Consider the following 21,060-nt stretch of genomic DNA (forward strand, 5'->3'; position numbering starts at 1 on the left):
CATCCCTTCTGTAGCAAAGAATCCTGTGCTAATCCTGCATTCTATTGTCATCAAACCTCATCATCTGCATCAAATATTCCTATGTTTCAATCTTGTCAGTCTTTTTTGTACTTTCAGTTTTCCTGTCATCGCTACTTTATGAAACATAATATGAAGGAATGCTTCAGTTAGTGTTTTCCTTCCCTTTGACAGCTTTATATGGAAATTCCTTTATGATTGTCCAGTTTAAGCTGATGTACAGGGAACAAATGTACTATATGATTATGATTGTAATGTTTCTGCACCTCACCTTCTACAAAATAATGTGTTTTAAAAATAGTTGCATTCAGAACAGTAAGGGTGGCATGCTGTACAGACAGTGCTTCTTTTTACAGGCTGCACCTTCTGCCCCCCGTTTCCTAATTTGCTTTAGGTTAAAATACAACCCACAAATGTTAAAAGCACATAGCTCTTTTTGCTCAGCCTTTCCATTACAGTAATTGCATTCTGCTTCCCAAAATTCCCCTTTCAGATGCAAAAGGAAGTTCTATCTTTTCTTTTGTTTTTTGTTTTGAACTTCAGCTCCTTGTAAACCTTATCCCACAACCAGCTGTGTTTAATTCCTAGAATAACTCGTAAACATACAAAGCCAGCTAGTAGTTCTTGGGTCCTCTGGGGACAACACTAATAATGCTGCATAAAGTACATCAGATTAGGATTTTCCAGTGACATGACTGCTTTTCCTCCACCCTCCTTGGATGTGCAATTTATGCAGCAGATGACATAATGATCTTTGACATCTCACACAGCGTATGCCGTATGCATATGACAATGGGATAGCACTGGAGAGAAAGCTAAGACCTCTTACTTCCTTAGCACTGCATCTGCTCACTCTAATCATTATGGACATTCACATGCTGTTTCAATTTTCTTTTAATAGGGGGTATATAGAGAAGGAAATAAGTAATTACTCTATTATATGTAGTTTACTTTTCAGAAAAGTGACCTGTCACTGAATGAGGCTTCTATTCAGATATTTACAGATTCAATTTTTCCATCCCTTATATTTCCACAAGACACTTCTTTCATTCTCTGTTGACACTTAGCCATAGATGGTTTTTTGACACTGAAAAAGAATTGTACTAAACTATATTTGCTTCAAAAATACCTCTCTGTCCTCTCATAAAAGTGCACTTCCAAGGTACAGCAGTGCACAAAACCAGGAGCTGTGCTTCTGATCTGCACAGACAATAGCTTACTTCCAAAGCCAAGCCTCAGAAAGGCTGTGCAGGAAGGCACAAAGCTATTCTAAAACCCCACCAGAAGAAGCGGGCTGCCTGAAGCAGTTTTTCTCCCTTCTGGTTCAAGGGATCCAAAAATATTTGCTAAAGACCTGCACATGTACTAGAGCTTTAGGGAATGATCATCTTTGTAATGAAGTCCCTAAACATAGAAGGATATTGTTAAATGCTTTCCATGTCACTTGTCATTAGTGTGCTATGCAGGAACATGCACACAGAGATTTGTTCAATAAGGTGCAGTCACCACACAACTTCAGATATCTTACTTTCATTCTGCTCAGTAATTCATCAATCCTAATATGACTGCAATACCCACAACCTTCCAAACTTTTAGAGTGCTGACAATGACTACAGTTTTAAAAATAAAAATTGTCAAAATGTTTCCTCTCCTCATCATAAATGAGGATTTTACCTATAAAATCACCCTGGCCTGGGACAAAAAATGGCAATAAACAGCATTAGAATAGTTACAAGTTTGAATCCCATTATTTCACAAGACAGCCAGACTAGAAATGAATGATACCTGCAAGACATAATGAATCTCATCTTCCAGCAACATGCAGAACCAGTTTCTCGATCTGAAACAGAAACTGGAAAATCACAAGCTGCTTGCTTTCTCACATATAATAATACATTTTAAAATCCCAAGTCCTCTGTACCTTTCTATCTCTCCCTGATGCTTTGAAAGCTGGGCTTTTTGTAATATGGGCAATATATTTTAAAAATAGGTAAGGAAAAGTGGCTCCCTAAATATGCAGAATGATTTTACCTACAATCTCCCTTCCACACCTAAAACAGAATACACAAGAGATTTGTGGAATTGCATTCTACTTTTGTCCTCTAGCACCCAAAGCCCAATAATGTTAGTCCAAGTCATACTAATGGATCTTTGACATTGCAGAAAAAGTCTGTAAGAGCTTGTGGGGCAAAACTACAGTTCTGTGAATGGTAGCCTTCAAAAGGAAATATTGGTTTGCTTCTCTGTTCTTCAAGCTGGCCTTTGATGGAGAAATAAACAATTACTTTGCCTTTCAGAGGTATTATTTAAAACACAGATATGTATTTCCTTCTATGAAGCTGGATGAGATTAAGTATCTTTCAAATACAGAATAAATGAAAGCCTAAATGAGTCAATGGTGTTATTGTTGTTTTTGTTACTATCAATTTTTAAGGGACACAGGTTTCAATGTAGAAGAATAAGAATATATTGCTATGAAAAACTTAATATTTCATAGACACTCAAAAAGTAAGCAATCATCTTGAGTAAACAAATAAATACAGCTAAGTGGTAGAAGATGCAAATCAGCTATTTAAGCTTTTAGGCATTCAGTTTACCTGCAAAACAAACCTGAAATTTACATCAGAAATCTGTAAAAGTAAGCTGTATTTGCTTTAGGTATTGGGATGTGGCAAGTCCTGCTCCTTCTGCAAAAGATATTATTTTAAAGGACTGCAGGTCATTGTTGCTACAAAAGTAACAGAGAACATTGAATGAGAACCTCTACACTGGAGTCACTGATGAGTAAAAGAATGGTGCACATTGTGTGGAATAAACAGGAACAGCTTTCTTTTGTATGTTTCCCTTATTTTTCATTATGTTTGACATTTCTAAGACTTGTAACTTCTGAACTGCCTACTGCAGTGACTGGTAGGAGATCAGACTTCACTGTGCTACACTGTGGAGCTGCAGAAAAAAAAAAAAACATGATAAACTGGATGACCTGGCAGAGGTTCGAAGGTTGAGATGGTGTCCCGCATTGTGCTGTTAAACAAAACACAAGCTGTGTGTACATACTAGAGAAGTTCTGCATGTAGTGAAAGAAATGCTCAATGTCCCTTGTTCTTTTGCTGTGCTGCAACATATAATATTGAAGTGGAAATGGGATATGACCTGTACTAGCTGTTCCCAGCATATCTAATGGTACAGCTACTCCCTAGAGTCCACATTTGCCTGGGACTCCAAAGTAGGACACTGCCAACATAGACAGTTTAGGGTCAGTCCCTTTCCTAGTACAGCTTGCTCAGGATGAAAGTAGAAGAAAAAAATGGCTTTTGGTTGGCAAGTCATATATTTAAAACCACTATAGATGCTATAGGTAAAAAAGGCACTGTTTAATCCTCTCCTCATTTTTAGAGACAGACCTAGCTATTGAGGTTCCTTAATGCCAATACAACAGAGAAAGATAGGCTGGATTACTTTTTTCACCCATCAACAGAACTGTGGTCATTACAATGCTTAATTCTTATATCCTTCCTGAGTATACATGAAATTTATTCTGAACCTAATCCCCCTTGATGTAACTGCTCTGTGTTATGCATGCAACACTTGGTCAGAACACAAGAAAGAGGCCTGAGACCTTGTTTTGGAATAATCAGTGCTCGAGGATTAATTTGTCTGAGATAAATAAACAATGAGTGTTACAGGTGCAAGTATAAGCTGTCAATCAGAGCTCTCATCCAGTCTGTTAAACCATGTGTAGTGATGCATGGAACTCTATTTCTTTTCAAGTATGAAAGACTGCATTTCTAGCAACCTTTGACTTGAGCACAACTTTTCTAAAGAAAGCAAAATTTTAAAAATTACCACCCATTGTGCTTATCTATCCATTGTGCTTGGATGAAGATCACATTGAGACAGCTGTGCTTCCAGGGACTGTTCTAAACTGGCCATTTGGGCCAGTTTTCTACTTGCCTGGTTTCACTAGAGCAACTAAAATGAGTCATATGCATGACTGGGATCTAAGCCCCCGAATAACAAATCCTCCTTGGCCTGTGAAAGCCAATTTTCTTAGACAATTTCCTCTGGTATTATTTCTTTCTTCTTTTTTAGTTTTTTTTTTAAGAGTGCCAAAGCAACAATCTCAAATATAAGCCCTTCAGATAACAGTTTTAGGATTATGAAGAACAGTTGAATGACTAGCAGTAGAGCCAAATTTGTCTTGACTGGTTCTACAACATTTCAGGAATACTTTTTTTCCCCCCGGTGTTAAATGTTGAAACAATTCAAGCATTTCACATATGGCAGTATTGCCTTAAATCCTCCCTTCTGTTTTGTCAGCCTCCATGTGTACCACTAGGCCGCTGTTTATACACTAGCAACCATAAAGGGAAGAATCTCTTAAAATCTGCTGTTTCTTGTTTCCTTCATGCTGATTCTAAAGCTTCTTTCCTTCATTGTAGTTGTCATTCTGATAAAAGGGAATCTGTTCTTTATAGCAACATAAATCAGGAATAGGTTCGTTGCATTGAGTGAAGTGATTCCTCACACTTCTCTATGTGTGTGTGTGGAAAAAAATACTCTCATGTTCCAGCAGTCCATTAAACCATAATTCAATGTCTTTGCAGAGATCAGGACACATTGGCATTTGGTGAAATGTTAAATGGGAGAAAAAAATATATGAGTATTCCTCCCTGGCTCTGGAGGATTTGGTCCTGCCCTGATTCACTGGTGGAAGGGGTGCTGGAATGGCAATGTTTAGAAATCACAGTAGAAGACAGACTCTTGAAAGGGTCCATTGTGTACCAAAGTTTCAGGTAAATTCAATAGAAGAACTATATACAATAAGAAAATATTAACATTAGCCAAGTATTGATGGAATAAAAGAGATGATAGCACTACCATGCAGTGGTAAAAATATTGATGCATAGTTGTTCTACATTGGTATGAATGATCAAATCATGTTCTTGCTACCGAAGAGGCAGGTGTACTGACATGAGAACCTGGATGGCTGCATGTAGCATTGAAAAACCAATAGTTTTCAGCTGGGTTTAAGCTAAGAAAAGAGAGTAGGAGTTATTATGATCTTAAAGTATGATGAAAAGCAATTTGCCATTTTAAGAATCCTTTCCCCTTTCCTAAGCCCCAGTACCTTTCTACTTGCATTCAACATTTCTTACATACCAGGGGATTGAACCTGTCCTTTGGTGAGATATATGTTCAGTTTTGGTCCTGACATTATATATAACTTCTATAGGTAACTTTTAGGGTGATAAGATTAAGCATGCCTCCCTGACACTGCCATGTGAGTAGGGAAATAAACAGGATGGAAGAGGACATCTTATGCTCTCTGCAATATCTGCAGTTGCTAATATAAAACTGAGCACCTTACTTCAAAGGAACTCCAGCTTTGCCTCAGAAGGGTGGATGCACTGATAACAAATTCAAATAGATTTTCTGTCTCCCTGTGTGGTGACAGGTTTCAAAGGTGATGTGTATCTGACTGAATTCTCAGGCCCTACAGGTTCTTGCTAAAAATCTGGAAGTCCTAGTCATTGCAATAATATCTGAATCTGAAAAGCAACTTCATTTTATGGACACACAAAATTGAGGCTTTCAGGCTTGTGGGACAGCTGTCTATTGGACTGCCTCCATGCTGCAGTCTGGTGAAAGCAGCTACCAAGCCAGGGAGTTCACGGGTCAGCTGGTTCTGGAAGCTGGACACAGGGAAATGTCTCTGTTCTGGATTAAGACGTACGGTAGCCATAATCTTTGCATCTTTCTCCCCACTATTCAATAGTGAACAGCCATGAACTTAACAAAAGTCAGATTGATCGCACTTGATAGCTGCTGGAGTCCCACATAGTACATGCTGTCCATCTGCTGTTCTTTATATCAATCTTTCTTTCACCCACAATATGTCTGCTCTGAATGTTTAAAAAAAATGCTTTAGCCTTAGAATCTGGTACCTATTATATATTGCCACATGCATTTGTTTGTGTCTTATTTTATTTTTGTTTTCTTAACACTTCATCCAAAGCAAAATGTTGTGTTGCCTTACCACTTTTTCTCTTACAACAGTGTTCTGGTAAGAACAGCTTATAGAACAGTGAAAAAGCAGCTCCCAAGAACCTTTATGGATCAGATCTTCAACAGGCACAATGTGGCAAAGCCCTGTGGGCCTCACTGAAGCAATAATAATTTATACCAGTGGATGGTGTGGCCCTGCTGTAGCTATTCCATCTTTGAGCTATTGGAGCAAAAATCTCTATGCTCACAGCAGAACCAGCAGCATCAGGAGGTGGTGAAGGAAAATCTCAGTCTATGGGAGGTCACAACTGTGCTGAAGAAGGTCTGAAGGGATCCCCTTATTTGAGGTTTTCCATGCTATATTTAGCAAGAAGGGCTGCAAAATTTAAAAATACATTCAATTATAGTTTTCTTAGTTTTAGTACAAACTCATCAATGCTGAGATCAACCACTGATTCTAAAGATTTTGTTAGTTCATGATAGAGATGCTGGGTGATGATGATATGTCTTTTACATTGTGCACAGACCTTATTCCAAGATTTAAACAGTGCATTTGTATTACCAAACCCAGTGCTCCATGCCCACAAGCCTTGCTGACCAGAACAGTGGGAAAGCTGCGCACTTTGAATGTAAGTGGAAATAAGAAAGAATAAGACTTTGTGGCTTTTTCAATTTTCCCTTACTTTCTTTTAAAATTACTTTGCTATCTCATGAACTGATGTATTGCACAGGTGAGCTACTCAGTGAGTGCAAAGTTGGTGATTTTCTATGGAGTATTATAGTTAGAAGACCTATCAGCTTATTGATTCATTAACTCAAAATGAACACATTCTTTCATTGTATTTTTTTTTTCCTTTTTGATTGCACATGGTTCATTTCAGACATATTCCCCCCTGCTTTCAGCTACATAAGCAAATTAACACCAGTCAGACTCACAATCTATGAAAATGCATCTGATAAGAGGATTTTTGTTATGCCTTATAAATGAGGATCAGACCTAGGTCAGGTCAAGTGCTGTGAACGACATGTTAACCATATCAATTTGTAGCCATCACTAGTCTCTGGTTTCTACACTTTTAAGAAACACAATGTTAGCTTATTCATTGTACCAACATGCAAAATTATTGATAGAATTAACATATATAATTGCAAAAGGAGGAAGTATCCAGATTTATTTTAACATTTACATTTCTTTCTCACAACTGAAAATCTATAGAGGTTTTGTTGTTTGCAAGTTTGATGGAAGAGAACTATGTTAGCAGAATTGGGAAGATACAGCTGGAATATTCTAAGCACAACCATATTAGTCTTTGCATTGTTGCCTCAGCAAGGATGAAGGGGATCAGAATAGATTTGGATGAGTAGATAGAAACAGCCAAACTATCTCTGCTCATCTTCTGTTGCTGTTGTCAGGGGTCTACTTAATGCACAGTAGTGAAACAACACACATACTGCATTACTGCAACAATACACAAAACATCAATGGAGAAGGCAAAAATCTTGGCTTCACTGGCATTGTCCTTCTCGCATCTTTTCCAGACAATGCCTTTTATTAAGTGTTATATGTACTAGAGAGGCTTTGCACAGGATTTAATCAGTACTCCAGATTTCCCCACTTTAAAGCATCTTTTTAGTGTAAGAAACTGTGTGGTGAAACAGGAAACACAAGTGTGTTTCATTTAACTGAAATCAATGAAAGCATCTGTGAAAAAATATTCTCATTGACATCTTTACTCAAGTATAATCCTTAGTGACTCAAACTTTGGATCAAACCCTAAGATCACAACTGCAATTGAATTTTCTGTTAAAATATTGCCTCAAATGCAACTGTTTGCTAAGGGCCTCATTACTGAAAGTGTGATTGTTGTAATTAATAATTTTGTTTTACTTTTGAAAATAAATTTGATAAATAATGTTCAGCAACAATAATTATAAAGCATTTCAATTACATTTTACTTGAATTATAAAACCACAAGGGTCAATTGCAGAGATGAAGTAAGTTTCTTCTGAATCACCCAAACCAGCATTTTGTAAGGCATCTTCCTTGGTTATCTAAAATGTTGTTTGACAGGACATTCTTCTAAGGAAACATACATTCTGGTGAAAACTTGACTGGAAAACTTAGAGTCCAGTCATCTTTACAAAAAAAATAGTAACCTATGGTACATAAAATAACATATAGATCTCATAACAATTTCTATAACTAGAAAAATAAGGTGCTGTGACTAATAAGTCACCAAATCAGTGCTTCTTTTATGGCAGTTTTGGAGAGAGACTCAAATAAATCAGATTTGTCATAACTCTAAATGCCATTTGAAATGTCAGCTGGGATTTCAAACTTGGTGTACCATGGCAATGTGTTTGTAAGCCTTTCACAGTTCAAGAAGCCATTTTCTGTGGGAGAAATTCTTCATTTTTTCAATCATCTTTCTTCTATCTCTTCACATCAGATAAAGATGCTCATTCTATTCAATCTGAATGCAAGTTTTCTCAACAAACACAACTCTGAGTATGTAAAAGTTGTCATCTCAGAAACTGGTTTAAACGATCCTGGCATTTTACCTATTTGGTTTTCACAAAACTTGTGGCAGCACAGAGCAGTAATATTGCTTGCACTAGCACGCAACTCAGTTAATTTCTGTTTTAAAAATGCATCTCTGCCTTAGAAAAGGCCTCTACTCTTCACAAGCCATCTGCTGAAATGTAAGAGGTCATTCCTTTGAAAGAAAGCAATAAGGGATAGGATGGAATCAATGGAATCTCACAGCAGTTTCTTTATGGCATTTTGGCTTTCAGTGATGAAGAAATTAATATGAATCTGAAATACATTAAAGTCTAATAGAGAAGCCATCAACAGAAAGCAAGAGTATAAAACACATTTGGACTGGATTGCTTTAGAGCAGGCTGTCTGCACGTTACCTGACTCACCTGTACCATTACTCTTCTGAGTTCACTTGTGATCGCCAGTTGAAGATGGTGGTCACAAATGAACCCCAGAAGGCAGGGAACACTCTAAATTAACAAGCTGTCAGTGACTAGCAGGATGAAAACAACATTGGTTTTACATTATTTACCATCTATTATGTGAAGACAGCATAGAGGAAGGGTGGAGAAAGATCTGACTTGGTTTCATGGCATGAAGATTTTATCCCTCAGTGTTAATCTGCCTTTACGCAGCTATGCCAGATCTAGAAGTATATCATTCTCTGTGCACAAAGTAACTGCAGTTCAACAGAGTATCTAAACATGAAGTAATATCTGAGTTGGCAGTTAGGTCTTCTCAGATTGTTGGGATGGTTTAGGATATTAGCTGTCCTGAACTAAGATTCCTGCTAGTGTAGAAACATCGCAAACTCATATTCAGGGACAAGGCTGTGTTTCAGTTAGAGTCACTAAAAAACTGTTTGTTTTTTTCTCTTCTTTCAATTCTATGTATATGTATTTTGACAGTAAATTCTTCTCCCTGCCATCAATCGATTTGTATTGTCTTTGTAAAACTGTTTGTTTACAAAGCCTGAGAAACAATTTGGTTTATACAAGAGAAGCCTATTACATAAAGTATTAAATTCCACCTTTTCAAAACTCACAAATGACTCCCAAAGAAATAAAAGCCACCATCACTGAAATTAAAAATTTTCAGTGTCCTCTTCAAGCGCCAAAAATATTATTTTCCTGAAAAATCTCACAACAGAACAGGGATAAATGAAGCATCCCAATAACTACCCACTCATGTAAACTTTTTAAGATACTGTTTTCACATATATTTTCATAATAATATAGGCCTATGAATTAATTTATTCTGAAATTCATTTATACTGAAATAAAGTGAGTAGAGACTTCTTATCTCCTTTTTTCAATCTCGTAACTCATTTTATAAAAAGGCAAAATCAAAAAGGTTTGTTCTCTAATATTCTTTGGAGAAAGGTATTATTCATTTACCAGTGTGATATGCAGTAACAGAGAAAATGATTCCCTGTTCTGAATTAAAAATTCAAAGTATATGGTGCAAATACTGAGCAAAGAGAACATGCAATCTCTGTCATGGCAGATACAGAGAAGGAAGGCAGCTGGGCAGAAATGTACTGTCAAAACACTCTGCACTGGCAAACCAGACCCAATTTAATTACAGGAAGCATCTTCAGGGTAATTCAGGAGCATTTAAACCCCTCTGCTTCTCCAGGCATTTAATTGAAAGAGATAAAAATTCCTGCAGAAAGTCAGCATTAGACAATAACAGGAATGAAAAAGAGTAATATACACCGAATAGTTCTTGTTATAGTGTCTTTTTCCACTTTTCTCTTGTAAATGAATAATTATTTTGCTTTTTTATTAATTCTAGCAATTCCAGAAATATATCCATTGTTTTTGGAATGTTGGTATAATGATTTTGTCTATAGGCATAGACCAAAAAGCACCATACCTGTGTTCATGCCTCAGGTTATAGCTTATATATTTTTTGTATTCTATACTGCTATAGTGTGTAGTTCTGAGCTTCATATTAGGGGACAGTAGGCTCCCTTCACAGAGTAGGTAGACAAAACAATTCTTTCTCTAGCTAGGGAGCAAGGAGAAATGATCCAAATCTCAGGCCCAAGAGCATAACCAATGGTGGACTGAGGAGAGAAAAACAAGGAAGGGACTTTATAACCTAAAGCTATAATTAGACAATTAACACCAATATTCCAATGGACCAGAACTTATAAAAGTGTGAGACCTTGTGATAGTTGGCCATTTTTGTGACCATTTTGGGTCCATCTTGGGTGCAGCCCTGGCTGGGCTCTTGTGCTGCCCAAGGTGTATCTATTGAGGCCTTCTAATAAACACCTACTTTAACTCTGTCTGGCCTCCGTTCTAGGTCAGTCTTCACAAGGCATCAGTTTTAAGCAGTACAACACACTGCCCATGTACAGGTACATGCCAAGCATAAGGTACATGGGTCCTTGCTACCAGCATACAGCCACCATGGAAAAGTGGCTAGGCCAAACATTGCATGGGGAAGCCAGCTCAAAAATGCAGAATTTCTTCGGAAGGTCTGCATAAATTTTAGGAGGCGAGTTTCCAGGTACATGACAACTGTAGCCAGGGGCAACTGGTCTCACAACTTTCATACTTATATGGTTGTGAAATGTTTTTTGAAGCCACTGGGAATCTAGGTGTGATTTTCAAAAGGTGCAATAATCTAATGTGGTCTACTTTCCCCACATAAGGGTTAGCCTACCAGCTACACTGTTTGTAGAGTAGAAGTAGGAGAGTTAGAAAAGTTAAGGCAGCAAGGTCTTTAACCTGAGTTAAAATCCTGCAAAGTACATGGAATCCTAAGAAAATCTTTAATGCACATGATAATACCTTGTAAGTGATATCAGAAGAGCAACCTTCGTTTACAAAAGTATGTTGATTCTTTGTTTTAACAGTGACTCAGTAGGACAAGAAAAAAAAATATTTTCCAGTAAAATTAAAGCCTTTGTATTAACAACTTAATAGTGTGCTATTTTCTTAGAGTGTTTATATTGAGGTTATAAATCAATTTCCTTCATGAGCATTATGTCAAAGGCTGCTTTTCAACATGGAATATTAGATTACCCTTTATTACCATCTTCTCAGTCTACAGAGATTGCATTTCCCTTTTTCAGTAATTTCAAAAAGGATTTCTCAAGAAAGAACAGGACAGAAGTATTTTACAATTCAAACCTTACTAATTTATGCAAATGTTCTAAAAGCCCAAGTAGGAATTTAGTTTTTCAGACATATTTTGTTTCCTGAAAACAATGAAAACCTTTTCTATACCCACAAAGTCAGCATTACATAGCAACAAAATAAAATGTTCTTGCTTCTACCTGTTAAAACACAGCCAACAATTTTTTTTTAAACTAGACTGTATTAAAAGCTTACTCAGTACTCTCTGCTGGTATGTACCATTTTCTTAAAGAATTATTAAGACTCTGAAAGTGAAGTTAGGAAGCTGAAACCAGGAGGGACCTTTTGGATCATCATATACTCTTCCCTGCTAGTGCAAGGGTACCATGTCAAGTATTATCACTGTAACAAAATTTTCTGATGCTGTTTTAATTCCACTTTTACCCCTACCTTCTTCTGCAGAGCTGATAGAAGCTTGGTCACCCATCTCTCAATACAGGGGACAGCCAGTTCACATCGACCAGAAGCTGATGAACTTATAAAGAGCTGGAATAACTTTTCATTACTTCTCAGCCTCTTTTCCAGGTCCTCTAAACTTCAGTTTCCAAATTTCCTCACCCAGGAGTCAAGTACTCCCATACAATTTCTCCAGTAATTTCTTTCTGAGGAAACAGAGTGCTCTAACCATGTTCAGTACATGCAGAACCATTCATTTGAAAGCCTGCTTCTTTCTTCTCTTATATGGTAGCAATTATTTATTCCTATCAGTCCATCTTCTCACTGACATAGTATTCTTTGCATTATTCCTATTTTTTCCAATTTTCCTTCTATAAACTGAAAATACTTCCCTCAACCATCTCTCTCTTCTTATTTCTCACAGTAACAGAGCCATCTGTCTTGGTCTACTTCTCACTACAACTGAAACAAATATATCTGTTTCTTGTCCTTAGATGCTCCTCTAACCTTGGTTAGTTAAGCTGAAATTCTTACACCAAATCCCTGCCCAAGTCTGTCCCCCTTTTAATTGATTTTGGTTTTCTTTAAACTCCTGGTATTGAGGGAGGAAGGAGCTGGTACATATATAACCAAAAGGAGTACAGAAAAGAGGAATGGTGGGGTAGACATGCATACACAGACTTGTTCTACGAAAAGAGGAAGACAGCCTGATGAGCCAAGGACAGTGGGGGGGGAAAAAGGGAGCCAGACCTTAGGATGGACCACGGAAAAGATGACGTAGTTGAGTAAGATAGCAGAAATTCTTAAAAGTTGCTGCAGAAAAAACCTTCAGACCTTCAATTTGAACCTCAATCTCAGCAGAAGGCTATTACATTCCTTAGAAAGTCTATGGATCCATGAGTGATTAGTCATCCAAATGGTACTGACAGATGTTGTCCTGTGCCTCACCCTTTGCCGCTTTGCAGCTGAAGGATCCAAGAATGGAGCTGCCCTGTGCAGCCCTGCCAAAAACTGAAAGGGATACCAGCATGGAACTGATGCAAAAGGAGCAGAAATAGGATTACAGTCAGAGCAGTGGAGGAGCTGGAGACTGTGAGAACAGTATTGGATTTGAATTTATAAATAACATCAGATTAAAAAGAAAAAGCAAACAAAAAAATTGAGCTATGAGCCTATAATTTAACCTCATCGGGGTTCTAGTGGCACATAAAACACTGGTAATTTTAAGCCACCTGACCCTGCAGTGAAATCTGTTCCCTAGCCTACTAATCTTACAGCTGGAATGACATTTCAAAGACCACTAGTATATGTGTGAGCCAAACAAGAACAAAACCAAACTGCACAAGGTATTTTAGTAGTTCTCTACTCAGAAAGATGACAGAGGATTTTTTGGTCTGGATTTTGCCTTTAATCCCTTATGTTGAAGGCCAGTGTTTATTTCCTAGCTATGAGGATTTGCTCTTCAGGGAGAGACAGATGTCTTTGGGAAGTCATGTCTTATCTCTCAAGACAAAACTGCAGCTTCCAATGCTGTGCAGAAACAAATAATTTACACAATTTTCTGTACTTTTAGGAGAAAGCTTTTTTGCTGAAAAGAAGATTAAGTGACAAGAGCCCCCTAAAGGCCAAGGTTAGCTCCAAGAATCTCCTCGCCTAGTGAGGCTCTAACACTCTTAGAACACATATATTTTGTTTTTCTCCTGTACAAGCATTTACATGACTCATGCAAAGCTCAGACTGGTTTACTGTATATTTTTCCTATGATTTTACCAGAAAATCTTCTCTTGTGAGAAAAGAGAGCCATGAAATTCTGGTCCCATCTACCTCTAGATTAAAATAAGCTTAGTAAATACGCAAAGCTATCATCCCTTAATGTGAGTTTTCTGTTATGTATTAATTGCTTGTAAAACAACAGTTATGACATTGATTCTATTTATCTATTTATCTGTGCAAGACAACTTCTCTTGTGATTATTTAAATTATCTATGATCTTTATTTGGGGTAACTTCTACTTTAATCCTCATGTAGTCAAAACTATTGATTCTACTGGATTCATTGAAGCCCTTTGTGATCTTAAATCTGCAGTAAAACATATAAGACAATAATCAAAACCATGGCAATATCTGCTGGACCTCAGAGAACAAAATATATAAGAAGAAACAAGTTTCTACAATGAGAAAGCATGTAATATATTATACAATAAAAATTTTATGCACCTTATGGAAAAGCAGCATTAATAATACACTGTATATATTTCACACTGCATATGTTATAAAGTCCTTGGTTATTAACTTTTTAATTACATATGTGAGTTATTTACCACTATATTGGCTTCCAATCCTTCTGTATGTCTACTCTTTTTGTGGGCATAATTAGTGATTATATAATCTAATTACTCTATAACCAATTCACAAGCTAAAATACCCTTTCTTTGCTTTAATGTTTTTTTCTGGTAATTTATACTCTACAGGTTGTTCCCTTCATACTTTATGTTCATTCAAGTGGGATATCTCTAGAAGCTTCTTGCCCATATTGTTTCATAATTTTTCAAGTTCATTTCTCTTCCCAGCTTGTTTCCTGCTTCACTTAAATACTTAAATATGCATTAAACTTAAGTATATATCAGAATACTCTTGAAATCACCTAAGCCTTCTAAATTAAATAGGAGCTTAAAAACCTTGTTGAGCTTAAAAACCATGTTGAATTAAGGTGTACATGCCTTACGAGATGCTGAGATATCTACAGTTTAACAAGCAGAAACTTTGTGGTTTTCTTTTTTCTTTTACTATACCTTTTTTTAAGGCTTTTATCTGATTGAGATAAATTTTCTGGAATTAGCAGAAATTGTGATACCCATGGTATTACTTCTGCTTGTTTTTCAACTTCATTGTTCTCAATTTAAATAAATTTTGCAGTTAATATTGCATTTCCTTTTATTTATGTGACCTGATTTCTACAGTATTCAGGCTTCCTTTTACCTCTTACCTGCTATCTGCACAGTGGGAGAAAAGGACTCCAAAGGGAAGATACAGATACTGAACAGTAAAGGCATTAAACTGCTTTCCCTTGAATCCAGGAAAGGCCTCAGTGAAAAGTGAGCAACAAGGGAAGACCATATGATTTGGGAAGACGCTTGGAAGAAAGAATATGCTAAAAATCTTCATCTCTAAGTTGCAAGTTGAAAATAAAGATGAAGTAAAATGCAAATGAAGTGACACTTAAGGAGAGCCAGGCAAAGAGTCAACACAGAGTTAAACACCTCTATACAAATGCTAGAAGGTTAAAAATAAACTGGGAATATCCATCTCTAAAAAAAGCCCACTGATTTACTAAACATATCAAAAACCTGGTGACAGGAAAACAATCACTGGAGTACTGTGATGCCATGACAAGATATTCAGTGAAGAAATAGTAAACAGTGCTGCAGTCAGAATAGATCAACACATTTATGACAATAAAGAGGTAAAACTCATCAGTGAGCCAACCATCTCAGGAAAGACCCAAGAATTTGGATGATTTTAAATCCCAGGCCTAAACAATATGGTAATGGCCTTGTGTTACTGACTATCCCCAGTGAAAGGCCAAATGTGCTGACAGAAAATGCAATTGTTTAGGATTACTTCAGTTATCTTCATGTACTCAAGGGAAATGTCACATAAATACTTTGCATGCATAAGAAGTACATAATATATAGGTTAATGACTATCCTCCCATGAAGCATCCATCCCATCTAGAACCTCCTGAGCAAATCTCTACTAGAGAATCTTCCTCAGAGAATTTACAGAGACAACTTTTTTGGTACATGAGGGCTGAAAGGTGTCAAATGTACCTCCAGTCTTAAAACAGGGGTTTGGGGTAGGGTGGAGGAGGAATATCATGAGCTATTGTACTGGCAAGTGTCTAAGGCAAATAAGCTTGCCTTAGACAAACTAAGGCTGCTCATAGTATAGAGATTCAGCTATTACATAGATTTGTATGAGGGTTTGGTTTCTGTTACAGATCTGATGACATTTGGATAAACACAGTAAAGCTGGGAAGAGCTAATATGGATTCTCTAAACAGAAATCCCACCTTAAAAACCTCACGAGGGTTCTTTGAACAGACTTATGACCATGCGGACAAGACTGATCCAAGTGATATGCTTTACTCAAGTTTTACAGCTACTGTCAAATGTAATGAACTACTTCCATACAAAGCATGAATGATGAACATCCTGTCAGGAAAGAAGATGATGGTTTGGGAATATATAAGCCTATAAAATTTTGGATAAAATACAGGCTGTCCAATAAGGCAGGAGGAGCAGACTCAAAACAAACAGGAGAAGGTGGTTCCATGCCTCAGGCAGTAGATCTCTATGACAGGATGGTGCAGGTACAATTCATAAGGGTCAGGGGGAACACAGCAGAAGTAAAAAGAAGAAAGATCCAGAGCAGACTAATAATTGAGCAATGAAAAGGCCAGGAAATTTCTCAGCTGAACCTAGCTAGAGAGTTTGAAAGAATCAGAAAAGTGCACATGACTGCCCTATAGTTCTCTATCATGCCTGCTCATGGACACTGCTGGAGATCAGTTTTGGGGTTCAACAGACCACCAGTGTTCTTACAGGGGAAAACGATCAGCACAGCCTGGGCTGCATGGATATTCTAGTGTGTCGGGCAGCCAACACTGCTGTGGGGACAGGATGGAAAGGAGACAAGTTCTGGGAAAAAGCAGGAGGAAAATGTCAGGTTGGCCAAAACAACTGAGTGATGCCACTCACTGAGGGAAGATGGTAATACCCCTTAGAAACTGTTGTGTATGCTTCATGAGACAAGCAAAAAAATCTTTTTAATTCTAATGAGTAGGATCAACTTTTCAAAGTTATAATTTATTCCATAATAAACTATTAATAATATTTGTTGGTTTGCATATTAGCCACTACCTCTTCAGTGGTCTTGTGGAAGAAATTTTTGTTGTTTGACAAGTTTCAGTATTTATGGTCCCTAAAAGAACAAAGAAAATATCAGCAGATTCCTTTACAAACAAAAATGCAGAGAAATACCTATGAAGCTAGAAAAAATACACATTTTAAATTGTGAAAATATAAAATTTTCTCAAAGGTGTTTTAATTAACAAGTGAACTGCAGTAATAACTAAGACCATTGTCTTAAAAAATTAGTACCCCAATAATTTCTTTTCAGTAAGTAACATTTACTTCAGCTGTAATTTATGGCATATCCTTACAGCTCAGAATCTCTCTACAAGTCCTCCTCCACTGCATACTTTTCAGGGGGTTAATTAATTTCATGTCCAAATGAGTGCAAAATACAATACATTTTCATTATTATCACCCTAATAGGATTAAATTGGTAATCACTTTGATTCTAATGAAAAGTCATAAATATCTCACTGCCTTCTCCTGTATATTTTATTCTCTATACAATCAGACAAAAGTTGCAACAGCAGACTGGGCTTGCACACTTGGCTGCTTCCCTTCTCCCCAAGCTCAGCAGCAGCTGATTTACTCAGTTGTTAAAATAGACTGGCAGTCTGAGCTACTGCTGGTGTTCAACAGTCAGGCTCACCTGTTCAGCCTATCACTGCCAAATTCAAAGGGTTTTTTTCCCTCATTTTCTCTTTAAATAACACAATACTGGACTACTGAGTTTGCACATAGTGCCACATTAAACAACAACACACGTGCTGGAGGACAAGGTTTTCATTGCTGGGAAACTAGGTAAATTATTCGAGAAAAATCAAAATTCAGTTCAAATACAACATTTAATGATACTATTAGACAAAAATGATCAGCTGAGGGTGACAAGCAATCAGGCAGAAGCATAGTGGGGCTCAAGATGAACCAAATCAACACTCAGACCATGATATGAGGCAAACACCATCACTAGCAGCTGTAAGAAACTTGAAATGCCTTCTTGCACCCTCTAGCACAAGCAGAGCGCTATGCCTTGCTTCAGGCATACTCTACAAGAGGGGTGCCCATACACAGAGGCTGGCAAACAAAGTACTGAAAGGAAAATATGAACCCACAAGGAAGATCTGAAAGAGCTGGATTTTAGTCTAGAAATGCAAAGCAGGAAAGGAAGAATATAACTAGACTGCGCAGGTGGAGTGTAGAAAAGGGAATGGATTGCTCTAGATAATTATGAGGGACAGAATGTAGTGCAAAATAGGCTTGAACTTCAGGAAAGAAGATATAAGGATATTTCCAGGAAAGCTCTCTATAGACAAGGACAGTGAACCAATAGGAGAACTGATGTGAGAAAGATATAGACCCTCCATTATCATGCATTTCAAATAAAATATAGGACAAGTAGCTGTCAGTGTCTGACACACTACTGACCTTATTCTGAGGCAGAAGTGATAAACCAGATGACTTCCCAAGAGTCAGGTTCTCTTTTGTTTATATAAACAGTTTCACTCACAAGTCTCTGCATAACAATCTCTTTATTGATACAGATTGTCTGGTTCAAAAAGAACAGAGAATATAGACTGAGTTTGTAATTTATTGAGCTTGTGAATAGGTGGGAGTCTTGAAATAATCTCAGGTAACACCTGGACGTTTTCTAGGTGTGCTTGCAGCACCCCTCTGCAGCACCCCAAAGCGTTTTGACCCCAGGAAATTGCATAAGTTCAGGAAATAAAGTTTCTACCTCAGTTATCTCCTTTATGAGCAATAATCAACTTTAAACTCCATCTACTATGCCACAGGAGTAATTCCATTGCTTGCCTTAGCCAGAATTAGTCCCTCTGCACACTCCAGGTAATGGGCCAAGTGCTTAGAGATTCCCCTACTAGTTTGTATCTCTGCAGCATTTTATCCCCCAAAGTGCTTCATGGTGCTATGAGGACATCTCATTGAAATGAGCCCTGAGCAGAAAAGGCAAATGCCAAGGAAAATTCTACACGCTGCATGCTTTAGGAAAAGAGCAGAAAAGTAATTCTGGCAATGACAAGAAGAAAAAGCAAAGCTGGATCTTTGACATACACAGTGCAAGCACACCCTCATTTGAAGGATTCCATTCAAAAAAATTACTTCTAAATTGATTCCCCGAATATATTGCTTCCCAAACCATGATTATGCACAGTTTAAATATATCCCATTTGAGTTCTCCTAAAACTATAATGCATAACAGTAGGAAAGCAAACTGTGCTTTCTAAATGTCAGAAAAATTTAATAAAGCCTGAAGAAGGATATGAATGTGTCTTTTATTTGGAGCTGTAATTTGTAGTTATCAATGATGATTTTCATTACTGAAACACAGTGCAATGGCTGAAGTACCTAATTCAAACTGTGTGCATTAACTAAAAAATAAATGCAATCATAATTCCATAGTCAGACTCAGTATGCCAGACCCTTAATAAATGTAAATTATTGTTGAGGATCTGGACCAGCTTTGCTGTATCTTCCTCCCAGTTTAAAAGAAAATGCTATTAGTTGTACATAAGAGATACTGGTGTTTCTGTTTTAATTAAACACAGCAGGACTTTTACATTTTTATGGCACTGCCTAAAAGGAGCTCACAGATCAACCTAGTCAAAGATTCCAGACTGTTCATAGCAGACCTGAAGATGGAAAGAGTCATTATGAGTCCAAGATTAGTATTAACCATTACACCAATGATTGCTGACACAAAAAGAAATGGAACCTGTATGTAGTACACATGAAAAGCAAATATAAATGCTAATGAAAAGACTTACATCTAAATAACGCCTGATGAGTTCATGAATTCAAATTATTTCTCAATCTTGTATTAATTATCATTTAATAGCTTGGTTAACACAAGCTCATTTCAAAGCAATCAGCAATTGTTCTCTCTATTTCAATGTGGAAGGTTAAGTGATGACCAGCTCCAGCAAGTGCCAATCTGATCTATTCTAGGTGAAATCTTGAGGTGAACCAATAGTCTACTTGCACAAAGCATACCACAAAGTCATGTACTTCTCACTTCACTGCCCTATTTATTTACCCAGGCTAAACTCCTGCAAATGCAGCTTGTCGGAAGAGTAACTGGGCTCACAGGCCCATCAATCAATCAATCCAAATGGACAGTAAAACTTATTCTAAGGTTCAGCAGAGATTTTTGAGAAGAAGCTGTAGGCTTCTGCAATACTTAGAGATGTAAATAAATTCACTGTGATGTCTCCGTGTTTCGCTATGAATATGTTAAGGGGACACTGTCAAGGTTGTTTGGCTAAGAAATTGTTAGGCACGAAATTTAAAACAAATAGAGCCTACACAAGACTTACTGTGTCACCCAGCAAAAACAAACCTGAGAGAGCAATTGTTTGGTTCTTGCTGGTTTTGTTGTGGGTATTTTTGTTGTTGGGGACTTTTATTTGGTGGGTTGTTTTTAAATCCATGACATTGAGAGAAGTTGGCTTACCAAATGAATAAATTACAGGAATATATGACAGATATATGTGGGGCAATTTTTGGTAGAGCATTTTATTTTTGTGTATCAGACTTAAATAATAGATGTGGGGAACCAGATAAAATTTAAGCACATCACTGAAGAAAAAAATCAGAGTTCACTCAGAAGATATAAACCCATGTGAGTTGTATCTGCTAATCATTATATTAAAGCTGTTTTATTTCTGTATTAGGTCAAAGAATTAAAATTAATTATGCCATATTTCAGTGCCCAAGGGCTTCAGAAATTAAAGTACATATTCAATCTATTTCACAGACACCTAAAAGGATATAGAAAACAATATCTCACCAGTTACTTTTTTTCTTACAAAAGCCAAATATGTGGCCACTGTGTTTCTAATTGTATATCCAGCAAAAGAAAATACCTTTCTAAGAAGGAACTAGAGTAACATTGAGTAGCAGCTGAAGGAGCTGGGGGAGTTCAGCCTGGAGAAAAGGAGGGGTGGACTTATCACTCTTTACTCTGTAGCCTGAAAGGAGTCAGGTGAGGGCTGGCATCTTCTCCCAGGCAA

Source organism: Taeniopygia guttata, chromosome 4 (genome assembly GCF_048771995.1).
Source record: "Taeniopygia guttata chromosome 4, bTaeGut7.mat, whole genome shotgun sequence".
In the NCBI taxonomy this organism is placed as follows: Eukaryota; Metazoa; Chordata; class Aves; order Passeriformes; family Estrildidae; genus Taeniopygia; species Taeniopygia guttata.